The 17,763-nt window shown below is 44.4% G+C and overlaps 1 protein-coding gene across 1 annotated transcript in view; it reads left to right on the top strand.

Annotated features, from left to right (window-relative positions):
* The first annotated feature begins 11,844 nt into the window (after positions 1–11,844).
* Positions 11,845–17,763, top strand: part of LOC140209344 (left-right determination factor 2-like) — a 66,512-nt gene continuing 60,593 nt past the window's right edge. Inside the window, exon 1 of the mRNA XM_072277636.1 lies at positions 11,845–11,918. The gene's annotated coding sequence lies outside the window, so the exon portion shown is untranslated. The remainder of the gene's footprint in view (positions 11,919–17,763) is intronic.

Below are 17,763 nucleotides of genomic sequence, written 5' to 3'. Positions count from 1 at the left end.
ATTGCAGAGCGACGCAGACACACCAAGGCACAAGTATAAATGCTCACGCAGCGCTGTGGTCACTTGCGTAGGTTATGGCATCGAGTTGACGCACAAATATAAATCAGTCTTAAGAATCCTCTCCAGTAACTTCCTTTTCACTGACATGCAACTCAACTGTCAATAGTTTCTTGGATTATTCCTGTTGGAATAATGGACCTCACCTGAAGAGAGGACATGAAGATATCAGCCAAGGTCCCAGCAATCTCCTGTAACACACACAAAATGATGGAGGAACTCGGCAGGTCTGGCAGCATGTATGGAAGGGAATAAACAGTCAACGTTTAAGGCAAAGACTGAAATATCATCTCATCTCTATATAGACATGGCACCCAGAAATCTCTTCAAAAAGTTGCCCCTAAGGTACATTTTACCTATACTTAACAATTTTTGATACCCTTTTTCTAAGAAAAAGCTGAGTGACTTCACCTGTCAATGCCCTCATGATTTTATACATCCCTCCCCAAAGACTCCTTATAGCTCAGGCCCTCAACTCCTGGTAACATTCTCATAATCTTCTTTGCATACCTCCTATCTTAGTGATTCCTTGCCTATAACAGGGTGACCAAAACTGCAGATAATGCACCCCAAGTGTGTAACCTGACTGATATCTTGTGCAAGCGCAGCGTAACATTCTGACCTCTATATCCAATGCCCGTGTGTCAAGGGCCACCTTCAACCCTCTCTCCAACCGAGACACCACTCTCAGTAAGCTATGTACTTCGCCATCTCTCTCTTCTCTCTTAAGTCATCCTTTCACCTAAGTTATGCCCTTTCATATTTGACATATGTACCCTGGGATGAAGACCCCCACCTATGCCTCCTATAATCTTATAAATGTCTATCAGGTGAGCTCTCAGCCTTTAGCGCTCAGGAAAAATAATTCAAGCACATCCAAGCTTCCTATAGCTCATAATCACCTTCAATATCACGATATGTCTCCTCTATACCCTCGTTGAAGTCTGCACATCCTTCCTGTTGCAAACAAGGGAAAATCTACACGTGCTGGAAATCTGAGCAGCACATGCAGAATGCTGGAGGAACTCAGCAGGCCAGGCAGCATCTAGGAAAAGAGTACAGTCAGTGTTTTGGGCCGCAACCTTTCGGCAGGACTTCCTGCAATGGGCAACTGGAACAGTGATGGAAGATGCAGCAGCTGATGTAGTTTGCAGTAGGTGTTGGGTGGATTCCTGTTTTAAAACCGAGCTGCCATGTGTAAATTAATCTCATCACAGTGTGATCGCTCTGTTAAATGAATAATAAAAGTCAACTCCACTCGTAAACCATTGAAGGAGATTACATTAGAAAAGAAATTGAGGGGTGTTCAGGACATTTTCAAATGTGTTTAAGGATTGTATTGTTGGCCACTTAGCACCTCTTTAGGAGTAAAGCACTCTGATCACGGGCCTCTGTGCTCTTCAGATCTTTTCCATTATAGATCATGGACTGTAGCTGGGTTGCCTGACAACAAACCTGTTCAGTGTGAGCCGCTGGGGAGAAAAAGGTCCTTTTCTGGTGACTCTAAGTGTACTGACACCAGGGTCTTGCACTCCCAGTTGTCAACCCATGCCTACTTTTATTGGGTGCTGTTGAACCCAAAAACAACAGGCTTTAATACTCAGCTGAGTTGCTGCCTTACTGTTGGTAAACAGTTTATTATTGTCACATTATTAAGGTACAGTGAAAAATACTGTTTTGCATGTTGTCCTTACGGATTTTTTCATCACATCAATATGTTGATGTGCTGCAATGAAAAACCAATGACAGAATGCAGAATAAAGTCTTACGGTTACAGAGGAAGTGCAGGGCAGGTCATTGCAAGCTGGATTGTCAGGTCAAGACTCCATTTTATGACCAGAGGGCTGTTCAACAGCGGGATAGAAGCTGATCGTACTCACTTTCAGGCTTTTGTTTTTCCTGCTCTATGGCAAGAGGTAGGAGAGATGATGTCTGGATTGGGTAGGATCTTTGATTATGCTTGTTGCTTTACTGAGACAGCAAGAAGTGTAGATGGAGTCCCACGGGGGGGTGGGGGGGGAGGCGCTGGTTTCTGTGATGTGCTGAGCAGTGTCCACGACTCTGCTGTTTCTTTCGGTCTTGTACCATGTATTCCATAATGTAACATCCATGCTGAGAGCTGTGCCCCAAATTTCAGTGACACTCATCCCTACTGCTCAACTTCCCTTCCCACTGTTTCAATTTGACAGGGGGAAAATGCTGTTGACAGCTGGACTCGAATCACCAAAACATGGAAGGTTAAGTGCTGGTACATTGGATTAGTATTGATGGGTACCTGATGATCAGCATTGACAGGATAGGCCAAGGGGCCCCTTTGACTCTATGACCATGTGACAATTGGGGTGGAGTGCCAATTACACAGAAAAACTAAGGTTCATTCTTCTGGAGAACTGTAAATTGGTAAATGAGTGCGTGTAGCAGAGCAGTTGCTTTTCTCAGTTTAAATATCTGAGTGAGATCCTGGAAACACCAACACTTGGAAACCCTCCTCCAAGTCGCTCACCATCCTGACTTAGACATATCGCCGTTCCTTCATTTTCACTGGGTCATAATCACGGAAATCCTTCCCTCACAGCACCATGGGTGTACTGACACCTCAGGGACTGCATCAGTTCAAGAAGGCAGCTCATCACCACCTGGTCAAGGACAACTAGGGGTGGGCAATAAATGCTGGTTTAGCTGGCAATGTCCACATCCTGTAAATGAATAAATAAGTTTAAAAAGTCCTTATCGAGGGATCAGAAGTCGAAAGGGTGAGCAATTTCAAGTTCCTTGGTGTCAACATCTCTGAAGATCTATCCAAGGCCCAACATATCAATGCAGTTACAACGAAGGCACAACAGTGGCTATATTTCATTAGAAGTTTGAGGAGATAAGTAAGTCACCAAAGACAGTCACAAATTTCTGTAGATGTACCATGGAGAGCATTCTAACTGGCTACATCACTGTTTAGTATTGGGGGGGTGGCCATGTCGGGCACTGTACAGCATCGAAAGAAGCTTCAGAAGGTTGTGAACTCAGTCAGCTCCATCATGGACAGTAGCCTCCATAGCAGCCAGGATATCTTCAAGGAGTGATGCCTCAAAAATGCATCACCCATCATTAAGAACCTTCATCACCCAGACATGCCCTCTTCTCCTTGCTACCATCAGGGAGGAGATACAGGAGCCGAAAGGCACACTCTCAATGGTTCAGGAAGAGCTTCTTCCCCTCTGCCATCAGATGTCTGAATGGACATTGAACCCATGAACACTAACTTTCTACTTTCTTTTCTCTTTTCACACTACTTACTTAATTTAACTTATTAAAATATGTATACTTATTGTGATTCACTGTTTCTATTATTATATGTCGCATTGTACTGCTGCCGCAAAAACAATTTTCACGACATAGGCCAGTGATATTAAATCTGATTCTGATTCCTCACCTTCCCAATCATTACTTTCTTTAAACATTGACCTAATTCCCATGTAAGTGTCTCTGCTGTTACTCAGTAACTCCTTGTATTCAAGGTAAATATCGAAGTTCAAATCTATTGTCATGTGCACAGGTGCAATGAAAACAATTTACTTGAAGGAGCATCTCAGGCATATAGCATCATGTAAGTAGTGTTCACAAAACAAAAACATAAGCACATCTTTTAAAGAAAAAGAATTAGAACAAGTAAAAACAGTGTCCATTTTAGTGCAAAGTGGTCTAAGTGTTGCTAAACTGTAGTGATTAGAGTTATGCTAATTGGTTCAAGAACCAAGTGATTGAAGGTAAATAAGTAGCAGTTCTTCAACCTGGTGCGGGATTTCAGGCTTCTGTAGCTCCTGCCTGATGGCAGCTGTGAGAAGGTGGCATGACCCGCATGGTGGGGATCTTTCTTGATGAATGTTGCCTTCTTAAGGTAGCACCTTCTTTCTGCAGGTATTATCAGTGGTGGGAGGAGTCATTATGTATTCTGATAATCCTTTGTATGAACGTGGTTCATGGTAACCTGCTGCCTCTTGGTGTATGTGACACATTTCCCTGTGTGTCGTAAGGTTTGGACCAGTTAATTTAGGTTTCCCAGTGCTCCTTTGTCTAAAGGGCCTCCTCGCCTGAATTGTGATAACTTCTGTTGCCCTATTTTGGAGAAGAGGGGAATTCTGAGAGTGACCATGCAGAAATATTAATCCCATCACCACCAAAACATAATCGGGCTATTTGGGATATTGAACAAAACAAAACTGCTGGAAGAACTCAGCAGGTCAGGCAGCATCGATGATGGATAGTAAATGGTCAACGTTTCATTCTTCTGGAGTTCTTCAGATGAATTCTTTCAGCAGGTAACCTTTTGCTCCAGATTCTAGCATTTGTAGTTCTCCATGTCTCCAATGTGAGATTTTGCTGGCTGTGATAGTTTTGGAGAAATATACCTAATGTTGACCATGGTAGTGCTGAGATTACAGAAGATGTACCTTCCAATGCAACTCAGTACAAATCTGAACTGTGTGATCCACTGCTCCTGGTTCATTAACTATTATTCACCCATAAAGCCCATTTCAGAATTTTGAATACTACTTTATGCTTACCCCAACTCTGTTTATCATCTCTGGTGGTTTGGGGTCCACATGTTGACACACTAGTTGGTGTTGCTGCTTCACATCTCCAAAGACTGGACTCATTCCTGGCCTCGGGTGCTGTCAGCGTGGAGTTTGCACATTCTGTGAGACTGGCATGGTAGCATAGCTTTACAGCGGCAGCGATCATCGATTGGGTTTCAAGTTCCGTGTCGTCTGTAAAAAGTTTGTGCACTGTTCCCATGACTTCGTACAAATCTTTAGGGGCTCCATTTTCCTCCACATTCCAAAGATGTACGGTTAGGGTAGTGAGCTTTGGGCATGCTATGATGGCACCAGAAGCCTGGCAACACTTGCATACTGCCTGGCACAATCCTTGCTGATTTGATTTGACAAAAACAAACATTTTGTTTTTCATGTTACAAATAAAGCTCATCTTAAAATCTTAATCTCCCTGTGGTGCTTGAAGGTTGTACCTCTGTTCAGTAGGCTGCAGAGCCTATTTCCATGCAGATGTCTCTGGGACATGAAGTAGAGTGGGTCTTTCACAGTAAATGTAGGGCCACGGGGGAGTACTGGTCAACAGAGGGACCAAGTACATAGTTCCCTGAAAGTGGCGTCACAAGTAGATAAGGTGAAGAAGGCATGTTGGCATTGGTTATAGAAGTTGGGATGTTGTAGTTGTACAAAACGTTGATGAAGCTGCGTTTGAAATACTGTGTTCAGCTTTGGTCATCTCCAAAAGAAAAGATGTCATTAAATTGTAAAGTGTGCAGAGGAGTTTTGCAGGGATCTTACTGTGACTCGAAGGACTGAGTTATGGAGAGAGTTTGAGCAGGTTGGGACTTCACTCATTGGAGTGTAGAAGACTGAGGGCAGAGGTGCATAAAATTGAGGGGCAGAGGGAGGCTGAATGCACACAGTCTTTTTCCCTGAACTTGGAGAATCAAGATCTAGAGGGCAAAGGTTTATGGTGGTAGGATGAAGTTCAATAGGAGCCCAAGGAGCAATTTCTTCACCAAGAGCATGGTCAGTGCACCTGGCAGATTGACTTGCCAGAAGAAGTAATTGAGGCAGGTACATTAACAGCATTTACTGGATACTTGAACAAGTAGGTGGATAGGAAAGGCTTAGAGGGAACCTGGCCAAACACAGGCAAATGGGAGTCTTGGTGGACATGGACGAATTGTGCTGAAAGCCCTGTTTCATGATTGATTAGCCTCGTCTTGCAGAAGTGTTGTGTGTTCAGATGTCAAGCTCATTTCTGTGATTTGCTCAGCAGAATTCCACAAACAAGGGAGTGTAGTTGCATAATGAGTGACTGCTCACTTCAAAATGAATTCATCTCTCAGAGTGTCGTAAATCTTTGGAATTCTATTTAAGGTAGAGATAGCTAAAAAAGCAACTAGATCATGGATTTCCTCACTAGCAGACTGAATTTAAAACAGATTGGCCATACTCACTGTTAGCATTGGTGCAACACAGGGCTGTGTGCTTAGTCCTCTGCTCTACTCACTTGATACCTGTGATTCAGTGGCCAAGTACAACTCCAATGCCGTATTTAAGTTTGCTGATGACACCACTATTGTTTCAAACCAAAGGTGGTGATGAATCAGCATCTAGGAAGGAGGGAGATTGAAAATCTGGTTGAGTGATATTGACTCTCAGGCTGGTGCCGATAAGTCGAGAGACTCTTTGCATGCAGTTCCGATCGGAATCATCAAATATTCCTGTTTAGGTCTATCACACCTGAAATCCACAGTCACAGCCATGGCTACTTTAGTAAGCAACATAGTTTTAAGATGTTTAAAAGATCTATTGATACTCAAAATTGATGGATCCCAGACTGCAGACTCTGGTTGTGAGTGCAAATCCGCTTTTAAGAAAACGGAAGTGTGGAAGACGAGCAGGTCCACAGGTATGATAAAAATGCAGTCTTAAATTCCACCCCTTCACCACCTCCAACTATCCTGCTGATGTATGTACAGTCTCTGGAAAATAAAATTGAAGACCTCGTTGCACGATTGCAGTATGACAGGGACATCAGGGACTACTGTGTACTTTGCTTCACGGAAACATGGAAACATGGCTTATCACCGCCATTTCAGATGCAGTGCTGCAGCCCGATGACTTCACCATTTTCCATAAAGACAGGACAGCTGAGTCTATTAAAGATAGATGAAGAGGGTGTTTGCTTCATGATTAACTCAAAGATGGTCATGTCATGGTGCATAGACATGACAATCTGTCTCGGTCTGCTCATCCAACCCAGAACATCTAGCAGTCAAGTGTTGTACATGTTATCTGCTGAGGGAGTTTCCCTCTGTCGTTCTGGTGGAGGTGTACGTTCTACCTCAGACCAACATCAGGCAGCCACTGGAGGAGCTGAGCACCGTGATCATCGGTCATGAAGCAATGCACCCTCATCCCTTCCCTATCATTGTAGGGGATTTCAACCAGACCAGCTTGAAGAAGTCTCTGACCGACCACCATCAACATATCACCTGTAAAGCCAGAGCAGCTAACACACTTGACCACTGTTATACCACCATCAAAAACACTTTCCATCCCATCCCATGCTTACCCTTTGGAAAGTCCCATCATCTGTACTTCTACTCCCAGTGTATAGGCAAAGACTAAAGACTGCAGCACCAGTGGTGGGGACCAAGAAGATATGTTCAAGGGAGGCAGAGGAGCACCTACAGGACTACATTGAGTCAGTGGAACGGACAGTATCAGGGATTCATCTACGAGTCTCAATGAATATGCCACAGTTATCACTGACTTCATCAAGACCTGTGTGGATGAGTGTGTCCCTTTGAAAACATAGCAGACATATCTGAACCAAAATCCGTGAACCAGGATATTCATGGTCTGTTGAGGGCTAGATCTGTGGCATTCAATAGCAGTGATCCAGAACTATACAAGAAATCCAGGTATGACCTACTGAAGGCTATTTTAAGAGCAAAAAAACCCAATTCCAATTGACGTTAGAGATGGAATCGAATGCATGTCAGCTCTGGAAACCCAATTCCGATTGACGTTAGAGATGGAATCGAATGCATGTCAGCTCTGGCAGGGTTTGCAGGCCATTACTTTCTACAGTGCGAAACCTAACATGATGAATGTCTGTGATGTTTCACTCCCAGACGAGCTCAACGCCTTTCATGCTCACTTTAAAATGGAGAATAAAACTACCCCTGTGCGAAACCCTGCAGTATCTGGTGACCCTGTGATCTCTGTTTCAGAGGCCAACGCCAGAGCATCTTTCAAGACGGTGAACCCTCACAAGGCATCAGGCCCTGATGGTGCCAACCAACTCTTGGGAGTGTTCAAGGACATCTTCAATCTCGCACTGCTACAGGCAGATTCCACCTGCTTCAAAAGGGCAACGACCATACCAGTGTCCATGAGTGGAGTGAGCTCCCTCAATGACTATTGCCCAGTTGTGCTCACATCTACTGTGTTGAAGTGCTTTGAGAGGCTGGTCATGGCTAGAATTAACTCCTGTCTAAGCAAGGACCTGGACCCGTTGCAATATACCTATCACCACAGTAGGCCTACAGTGGATGCAATCTCACTGGCCCTCCACTCAGCTTTCAATCACCTGGACAATAGCAATTCCTACCTTAGGCTGCTATTTATTGACTGCAGCTCAGCGTTCAGCACAATCATACCCTTAGTACTAATCAATGAGCTCCAAAACCTGGGCCTCTGTATCTACTGTATCCCTGCAACTGCATCCTTGACTTCCTCATCATCTCCTCCTCACTGACAAACAACACCAGCACACCTAAAGGATGTGTGCTAAGCCCACTGCTCTACTCTCTACACCCATGATTGTATGGCTAGGCACACTTAAATGCTATCTATAAATTTGCTAATGACAACTATTGTTGGCAGAATTTCAGATGGTGACAAGAAGGTGGACAGGAGTGAGGTAGATCAGCTAATTGAGTGGTGTTGCAATAACAACCTTGCACTCAATGTCAGTAAGAGCAAGGAATTGATTGTGGACTTCAGGAAGGGGAAGTCGAGGGAACACGCACCAGTCCTCTGCGAGGGATCAGGAGTGGAAAGGGGGAGCAGTTTCAAGTTCCTGCGTGTCAACATCTCTGAAGATCTATCCTGGGCCCGACATATTGAGGCAATTGACAGCGGCTATATTTCATTAGGAGCTTGAGGAGACTTGGACACTCTCACTAATTTCTACAGATGTACTGTTGAAAGCATTCTAACAGGTTGCATCACTGTGTGGTATGGAGGGACCAGTGCACAGGATCGGAAAAAGCTGCAGAAAAAAGTTGTAAACTCAGCCAGCTCCATTATGGGCTCTAGCTTCACCAGCATCCAGGACATCTTCAAAAGGCAGCATTTGTCATTAAGGGCCCCCATCACCCAGGACATGCCCTCTTCTCATTGCTGCCATCAAGGAGGAGGTTCAGGAGGCTGAAGGCACATACCCAACATTTTAGGAACTGATTCTTCCTTCCCCTCTGCCATCAGATTTCTGAATGGACAATGAACCCATCTACTCTACCTCACTATTTCTTTTTTTGTTCTGTTGTTGCACTACTAATTTATTTTAATTTATATATATATTTCTCATTGTAATTTGTAGTTTTTATTGTGTATTGCAATGTACTGCTGCCGCAACACAAAATATTTCGTGACTTATGTCGTTATATTAAAACTGGTTCTGATTCTGACAACAACCTCTCACTCAATGTCAGCAAAAACAAAGAGCTGATTATCAAATGCAGGACAAAGAAGTTGGGGGCCCATGAGCCTGCCCTCATTAGGGGAACAGAGGTCAGCAGCTTTAAATTCCTGGGCACTAACATATCAGAGGATTTGTCCCGGGACCAGCACCTAAGTGTCATCACAAATAAGTCACAGCAGCACCTTTCTTAGGAGTTTGTGTAGATTCAGTCACCAAAAACTTTTGACAAGCTTCTGCGGATACACAGTGCACAGTATCCTAGATGGTTGCACCACGGCCTGGTATGGAAGCACCAATGCCCAGGAACAGAAAGTGGTGAATACAGGCCAGTGTATCACAGGCAAAGCCCTCGGCATCACTGAGCACTTTTACATGGAACACAGCCACTGGAAGCAGCATCTATCATCAAGGACCCCACCATCTAGGCCATGCTTTCTCCCCATTACTACCACCTGGCTTGCTCCAGGTTTGGGAATAGTTATTACCCTATAACCACTTGATGCTTAACTTCAACTACCTACAGTCTAACTTTCAAGGACTCTTTACAACTCATTAATACTTTCTCAGTATTATTTGTATTTGGTTGTTTGTCTTTTTTATGATTATTTTTTTGTAAAATTTCCATTGTGTTTCCTTTTCTCCAGAAATGCCCGCAAGAAAATGAATCTCAAGGTTGTGTGTGGTAACATAAGTGTACTTTGATAATAAATTTACTTTGAGCTTTGAAATATTTGGAAGATTAAGGAAGTGAAGGATAATGGGAACTCTGACAGAAGAGGAGTTCAGGCCAGTATAGATCATATTGAACGGTGGGGCGGGCTTGAGAGGCCAAGAAGCCCACTCACACTCCTATTTCCCTGTGTTCATCACCTGCCAATAACTGCAGACTGATTCCCTCACACCACCACCCTGCCATCTCAGTCCCAGAATTGCAGACATACAGTCACTGAAAATCCCGCCTTGAGCGGCGGGAGTGCTCCTGAAATCCATCCAAGTCCCTGTGTGTCCGGTTCTGGGTGTCTGCCCCTGAAAAGGATTAAGTCTGAGTCTTTGTCTCCACAGCTTAACAAGAGCTCAGTCTGTAATTACAATATGGAGCTCTACACAGCCAGCAGCAAAACCAGACTGTCCTGCTTTACTCTGGCAGACATACAGCTGGCCAGCACCAAGACAAGAAAGAGCACTCCTGCAATGTGCAAGTTAAACTTTAGACACGATTTAGACTGGTTCATTGACACACACAGTGAATCGGATCTCAGCTAATGTCTTAGACCAGGGCTCCACGATCCTTTGTTTAATGGTAAGGGTCCATGGCATAAAAAGGTTGAGAACCCCTGTCTTAGACAACCCTCCTCCCAGCCACCAGATAGAGATTCTCTCTTCAAAACCTTTGCAGAATTATATTGCACAAATTCATAAGCCACTGGCCGCATGTGACCAATTAGGTTTTTTATTGTCTCATGTCATCCAGGTGGATCATTCTGTGTGCAGGTACACCAAGGTGAAACAAAAGGCAAACGCTGCATATGGTGTTCCAGGTACAGTTAAGGTGCAGTGTAAGTGGCATCAAGTGCAAGGGCCATGACAAGGTAGGTTGAGACATCAGGAGTTCTATATCGTACAGGAGCTCTGTTCAGTAGCCTTGTAACAGCAGGACAGGACATGCCTTTGAGCCTAGTAATATGAGTTCTCAAGCATTTGCAATCTGCCTGATGGAAAGGGACAGAAGAGGACAACTGGAGTGGGAGGGGGTCTTTGATTATGTTGGCAGCTTTCCCGGGGCGGTGAGAAGTGCAGAGTCAATGAGGAATCAGTCTGCAGTTATTGGTGAATAATGAACTCAGCTTTGCTTGTGGGCTCTCTGTAAACTTAGTCACAAGCATTTTTTTGTAAGCTGAAAATCAAGTGGTTTTGACTGTTGAGATTATTAAAGAGGACTGCATGTCACCTTGCAAGAAAAATAACATTCATTTCTGTCCTTGTAGTTTTACCCTGAGAGTTTGGGTAACTCAGCATTGCATCCCCTCCAACATTACAGCTCATGTGTGGTGCCTAGAACAGGCCGCAGTGCTCTAAGTGTGCTCAAACTCAACATTCAGCAACAACATAACCACCCTTTGGATATGAAAACACGGTCTTTGTGATCATTTCTGCAAGGACGTTCTTTTCACATTATATGTCAGCGATTTGGATGATGGAATTGATGGCTTTGTGACCAAGTTTCCAGAGGACACGAAGATAGGTGGAGGGGAAGGTAGTGTTGAGGAAGCAGGAGTCTGGAGAAGCACTTGGACAGATTATAGAGAGTGATAGATGGAATATTAGTGTAGGGAAGTTTATGGTCATGCACTTTGGTAAAAGGAATAAAGGCATAGACTATTCTAAATGGGGAGAAAATTCAGAAATCTGAAGTGCAAGTGGACTTGGGAGTTCTTGTGCAGGATTCCCTAAAGGTTAGCTTGCAGGCTGAGTCGATGGTAAGGAAGGCAAATGTAATATTACCATCAACATCCCCTCTAATTTTTTTTACAGCTGCACGGACCAACCACTGCTCTGAGCAGGAAACTTTGACACAGCCTGAAGACTGCACGGTACTTTAAATTAACATTATAGAAAAGAAATTTTCAGCTGAGTGGTTACAAAGAATATGTGCATGGGAGAATTTCGGTTACTGCGCAACCGTGCACCCGCGCAGTTTAGAGGGAACTGCGGTTATTATTGAGAGGACGAGAATATAAAAGCAAGGATTAATGCTCAGGCTTCATAAGGCATTGGTCAAACTGTGCTTGGAGTATTGTGTGCAGTTTGGACCCCTTATCTAAAAAAGGACGTGCTGGCATTGGAGAGAGTCCAGAGGAGGTCTGCAAGAATGATCTTGGGAATGAGAGGGTTAATCTATGAGTACTATTTCATGGCTCTGGGCCTGTACTTGCTGGAGATTAGAAGAATGGGGGGGGGGGGATCTCATTGAAGGCTACCAAATATTGAAAGGCTTATATAGCGTAGACATGGAGAGAATGTTTCCTATATTGGGAGAGTCTAGGAGCGGAGGGCACAGCCTCAGAATAGAAGAATATCGCTTTAGAACAGAGATTAGGAGGAATTTCTTCAGGTAGAGGGTGGTGAATCTGTGGAATTCATTGCCACAGATGGTTGTGGAGGGCAGGTCATTGGGTGAGGTTGATAGGTTTTTAATTAGTCAGGGCATCAGAGGTTTTGGGAAGAAGGCTGGAGAATGGGATGATAATCAGCCATGATGTCATGGAAGAGCAGTCTCAATGGGCTGAATATATGAACCTCCCAGATTGTTTAGTCTTCCACTGCTTTTGGTTTCTTACAAATGAGAATTTATGTATTTGTCCTTTTTCAGGTCCTAATCTGTTTACTGTTTCCATCTAAGAAATATCTTGGGCATTATATTTCCATATTTAAGGCTGGCAATGTTTAAAATTCCATAACTTTTGTAAATGGGTCGCTGTGGCTTCACACATCCTTGTAGGATGGTGGCAGTCACTTAATGTTTGTGGACACGTGCTGACTATCTATTTCCCTCTATAGTTACTGTCTAACCCACTGAGTTCCTCCAGTACTCTGTGTGTTACTTATTCTTGTGCTTATGACGATGATCCAGTTGTTTCTAGTCAGTGGCACCCCTCAGAACACTGACAATGCTAATGCCCAGGGTGGGCAAATCGGTTTATTATTGTCGCAGTGAAATACTTTGTCTTGCATACCATCCATACCGATCATTTCATTACATCAGTGCATTGAGATGGTACAAGGGAAAGCAATAACAGAAAGCAGACTAAAATAAATGAGATGCATGAGGTGTGACTCCTACCACAAGTGTTTTTCCCTCGATGCCTACTAACTTCAGTTTACCAGGGCACCTTGACACAAAACCACCTCAATATCACTCGGCTTAGTCACTATTCTATCTGTCTCTAATTAGTACTCTGAACCATTTCATCGTGCCAGATCAATCCCATTGATTGGTTTGGGGTCGTTCACCAGCCACACACGGGAAGAATGGCAGATTTATTGAGTGAACCTGACAGTTTTTTTACAACATTCTAACAGTTGTAACACCACCTTTTTAGTTTCTAAATTAATTCATCTAATTATTTGAAATTACAATTCCCTGTTGCCGTGGTGGGATTGCAACTCCAAATTCAAGTTCAGTTTACTTTCATTCAGCTGTACACATGTATACAACCAAGTGAAACAACATTCCTCCGGACCAAGGTGTACAACACAGTACATGTAACTCACACAACACGTAAAATAATATTGTCAAAATTATAAGGTGCATATATGGTACATTTTTTAAAAAGTATATGGTATAATGTTACTGGCGCTTCAAACATGATGAGACCTGGGTGGTGGCTGTGAATTCAGTCGTATGGCCAGTGGGAAGAAGCTGTTCCCTATCCTAACAGTTCTTGTCCTAATGCTACAGTACTTCCTGCCTGATGGTAGGGGGTCAAGGAGATTGTGGGATGGATGGGAGGGTCCATTGACAATGCTAAGGGCCTTGTGTATGCAGCGCTCTGGATAAATATCTCAGACGGGTAGAAGAGAGACCTCAATGATCCTTTCAGCAGTCCTCACAATCCTTTGTAGGGACTTGCGATCAGATACTTCATAATTCCTGTCCTAGACAGTGGTGCAACTGGCTAGTACACTCTCGATGGTGCACCTGTAAAAATTGGTTAAAATGGGAGGGAGGATCTTCACTTGTCTCAGTCTCCTCCAGGAAGTGGAGATGTTGCTGTGCTTTCTTGACCAAAGAGAAGGCATTCAGGGATCTGGAGATCGTTGCACACTCCTAGAAACTTGGTGCTCCTAACTCTCTTCACAGAGGAGCCGTGTATGTGCAGTGAGGAGTGGTCAGCCTATATCCTCCTGAAGTCCACATTCACCTCTTTGGCCTTGTCCACATTGAGACTCAAATAGTAGCTGTGCTCGCACCATTCTACCAGCCACCCACCACCTCTCTCTACACCATCTCTTCATTGTTGTTGGTGAGGCCAGCCACTGTTGAGTCACCGTGAACATGATGGTTCAGTTTGAACTAGATCTAACAGTGCAATTGTACATCACCAGCATGAACAGCAGGCTAAGCTCACAGCCCTGAGGGGTGCCAGTGCTCAGCGTGAAGGGGCTAGAGATGTTTCTGCCAACTTGGACTGACTGTGGCCTTGCTGTCAAGAAGTTCATGATCCAGTTACTGAGAAAGGTATTGAGACCCAACGAGAACAGTTTACCCTCTGGCTTCTGAGGGATTAAACACCATGCTGAAGTCAATGAACAGCATCTCGGCATCTGAGGCACCATTTTCCAGGTAGAACAGGACGGAGTGGAGTGCAGAGGCGATAGCGTCATCATTAGGAGTTTGCAAAGATTCGGCATGACTTCTAAAACTTTGACAAACTTCAACAGATGAGTGGTGGAGAGTATATTGACAGTCTCCATCACAGCCTGGTATGGAAACATCAATGCCCTTTAACAGAAAATCCTTCAAAAAGTAGTGTGTATGGCCCAGTCTATTGCAGGTGAAGCCCTCCCTACCACTGAGCGCATCTACATGAAGCATTGTCGCAGGAAAACAGCATCCACCATCAGGGACGCCCACACCCCTGTCATGCTCTCGTTCCACATACTGTGAGGAAGAAGGTACAGGAGCCTCAGGACTCACACCACCAGATTCAGGAACAGTTATTACCCCACAACCATCAGGGTCTCAAACCAAAAGGGATAACTTCACTCAATTTCACTTGCCCCATCACTGAAATATTTCCACAACCTATGGACTCACTTTCAAGGACTTTTCATCTCATGTTCTCAATATTTATTGTTTATTTATTAATTAATATTATTTCTTTCTTCCTGTATTTGCACAGTTTGTTGTGTTTTGCAGACTGGTTGAATGCCCAGGGTCTTTCATTGATTCTATTATGGATTTATTGAGTATGCCCACAAGAAAGCGAATCTCAGGGTTGTATATTGTAAAATGTATGTACTTTGATAATAAATTTACTTTGAACATTGTGAACTGTTGAGGAACTATGAGGTTATGTTTATTGTCATGTGTAGATAGAGCACAGGGCAATGAAAAACGTACTTGCAGCAGCGTAACAGGTACACAGCATCAGATTCACACCATTCAAAGGAAAAGCCATCAGTGAACAACTTCTACAAAAGAAGCACAATTAGAACAAAGTAAGTCTTGCGGATAGCAGTGGAATCACTGATTTATGTGTGTAATTTGTTGTTTAGCAGCAGCAGCAGCAAAAAGAGCAATAACGAGGTAGTGATCATGGGTTTATGGCCCGTTCAGAAATCTGATGGCAGAGGGGAAGATGTTTCTGAATTGTTGAATGCGGGTCTTCAAGTTCCCACATCTCCTCCCCACTGGTAGTACTGAGAAGAGAGTGTGTTCCAGATGGATGCTAACCTCTTGAGGTACCGTCTATTGAAGATGGTCAGGTGGTGGGAGTTGGGGGGGTGTGGGGGGAAGTGTGTCCATGATGGAGCTGGCTGGGGCAACTGTCCTCAGTAGCCTTTCGTAACCCTGTTCATTGGAGCCTTTCATAACCCTGTTCATTGGAGCCTTGTGTAGCCCTGTTCATTGGAGCCTTTCGTAACCCTGTTCATTGGAGCCTTGTGTAGCCCTGTTCATTGGATCCTTTCGTAGCCCTGTTCATTGGAGCCTTTGGTAGCCCTGTTCATTGGAGCCTTTGGTAGCCCTGTTCATTGGAGCCTTTGGTAGCCCTGTTCATTGGAGCCTTTCGTAACCCTGTTCATTGGAGCCTTTCGTAGCCCTGTTCATTGGAGCCTTTCGTAACCCTGTTCATTGGAGCCTTTGGTAGCCCTGTTCATTGGAGCCTTTCGTAGCTCTGTTCATTGGAGCCTTTTGTAACCCTGTTCATTGGAGCCTTTGGTAGCCCTGTTCATTGGAGCCTTGTGTAGCCCTGTTCATTGGAGCCTTGTGTAGCCCTGTTCATTGGAGCCTTTCGTAGCCCTGTTCATTGGAGCCTTTCGTAACCCTGTTTATTGGAGCCTTTTGTAGCCCTGTTCATTGGAGCCTTGTGTAGCCCTGTTCATTGGAGCCTTGTGTAGCCCTGTTCATTGGAGCCTTTCGTAACCCTGTTCATTGGAGCCTTGTGTAGCCCTGTTCATTGGAGCCTTTCGTAACCCTGTTCATTGGAGCCTTTCGTAACCCTGTTCATTGGAGCCTTTCGTAACCCTGTTCATTGGAGCCTTTCGTAACCCTGTTCATTGGAGCCTTTGGTAGCCCTGTTCATTGGAGCCTTTCGTAGCTCTGTTCATTGGAGCCTTTTGTAACCCTGTTCATTGGAGCCTTTGGTAGCCCTGTTCATTTGAGCCTTTTGTAGCCCTGTTCATTGGAGCCTTTCGTAGCCCTGTTCATTGGAGCCTTTCGTAACCCTGTTTATTGGAGCCTTTTGTAGCCCTGTTCATTGGAGCCTTTTGTAGCCCTGTTCATTGGAGCCTTGTGTAGCCCTGTTCATTGGAGCCTTTCGTAACCCTGTTTATTGGAGCCTTTCGTAGCCCTGTTCATTGGAGCCTTTCGTAGCCCTGTTCATTGGAGCCTTTTGCAGCCCTGTTCATTGGAGCCTTGTGTAGCCCCGTTCATTGGAGCCTTGTGTAGCCCTGTTCATTGGAGCCTTGTGTAGCCCTGTTCATTGCAGCCTTCATACTGGGCTGTGGTGAAACCCGTCAGTATGCTCTCCACCATCCATCTGCAGAAAGAGTCTTTTGTGACATATGAAATCTCCCCAAACCCTTAACAATGCAGAGCTGCTGACATGCCTTCTACGTGATTACATCAATGTTTCGGGCCCAGGATACATCCTTTGAGATGTTGACGCCCAGGAACTTGAATTTAAAGTCAAAGTTGGGTTTATTGTCATAGGATCAGAGTTTAGAATTTAGAATTTATTTATTTAAATCTTACATCTGTCCCACAATGTGAGGGTGTAAAAATCTTTGCATTATGACTGCATCGCAATGTGAATTTAAAAGTCTAATAGCTTGTAGAAAGAAGCTGTCCTGTAGCCACTTGGTCCTGGCTTTAATGCTGCGGTACCGTTTGGTAGTCAGAAGCAGCTGAAACAGTTTATGGTTTGGGTAACCGGTGTCCCCGATGATCTTCCAGGCCTTCTTTCTGCATCTGCCACTATAAATGTCCTCAACGGAGGGAAGTTCACATCCACAGATGTGCTGGGTTGTCCGTGCCCCTCTCTGCAGTGCCCAGCGATCAAGACTGGTGCAGTTCCCATACCAGGTGGTGATACAGCCAGTCAGGATGCTCTCAATGATGTCTCTGCAGAAGATCTTGAGGATTTGGGGCCCATGCTGAATATACAAGAACATATAAGGGCTCACGTGCACTGAAAGACGTAGCAGCATCAG

Source organism: Mobula birostris, chromosome 2 (genome assembly GCF_030028105.1).
Source record: "Mobula birostris isolate sMobBir1 chromosome 2, sMobBir1.hap1, whole genome shotgun sequence".
Classification (NCBI taxonomy): Eukaryota; Metazoa; Chordata; class Chondrichthyes; order Myliobatiformes; family Myliobatidae; genus Mobula; species Mobula birostris.
The sequence above is the reverse complement of the archived record's forward strand: the minus strand, read 5'-3'. Positions and strand labels throughout refer to the sequence as shown.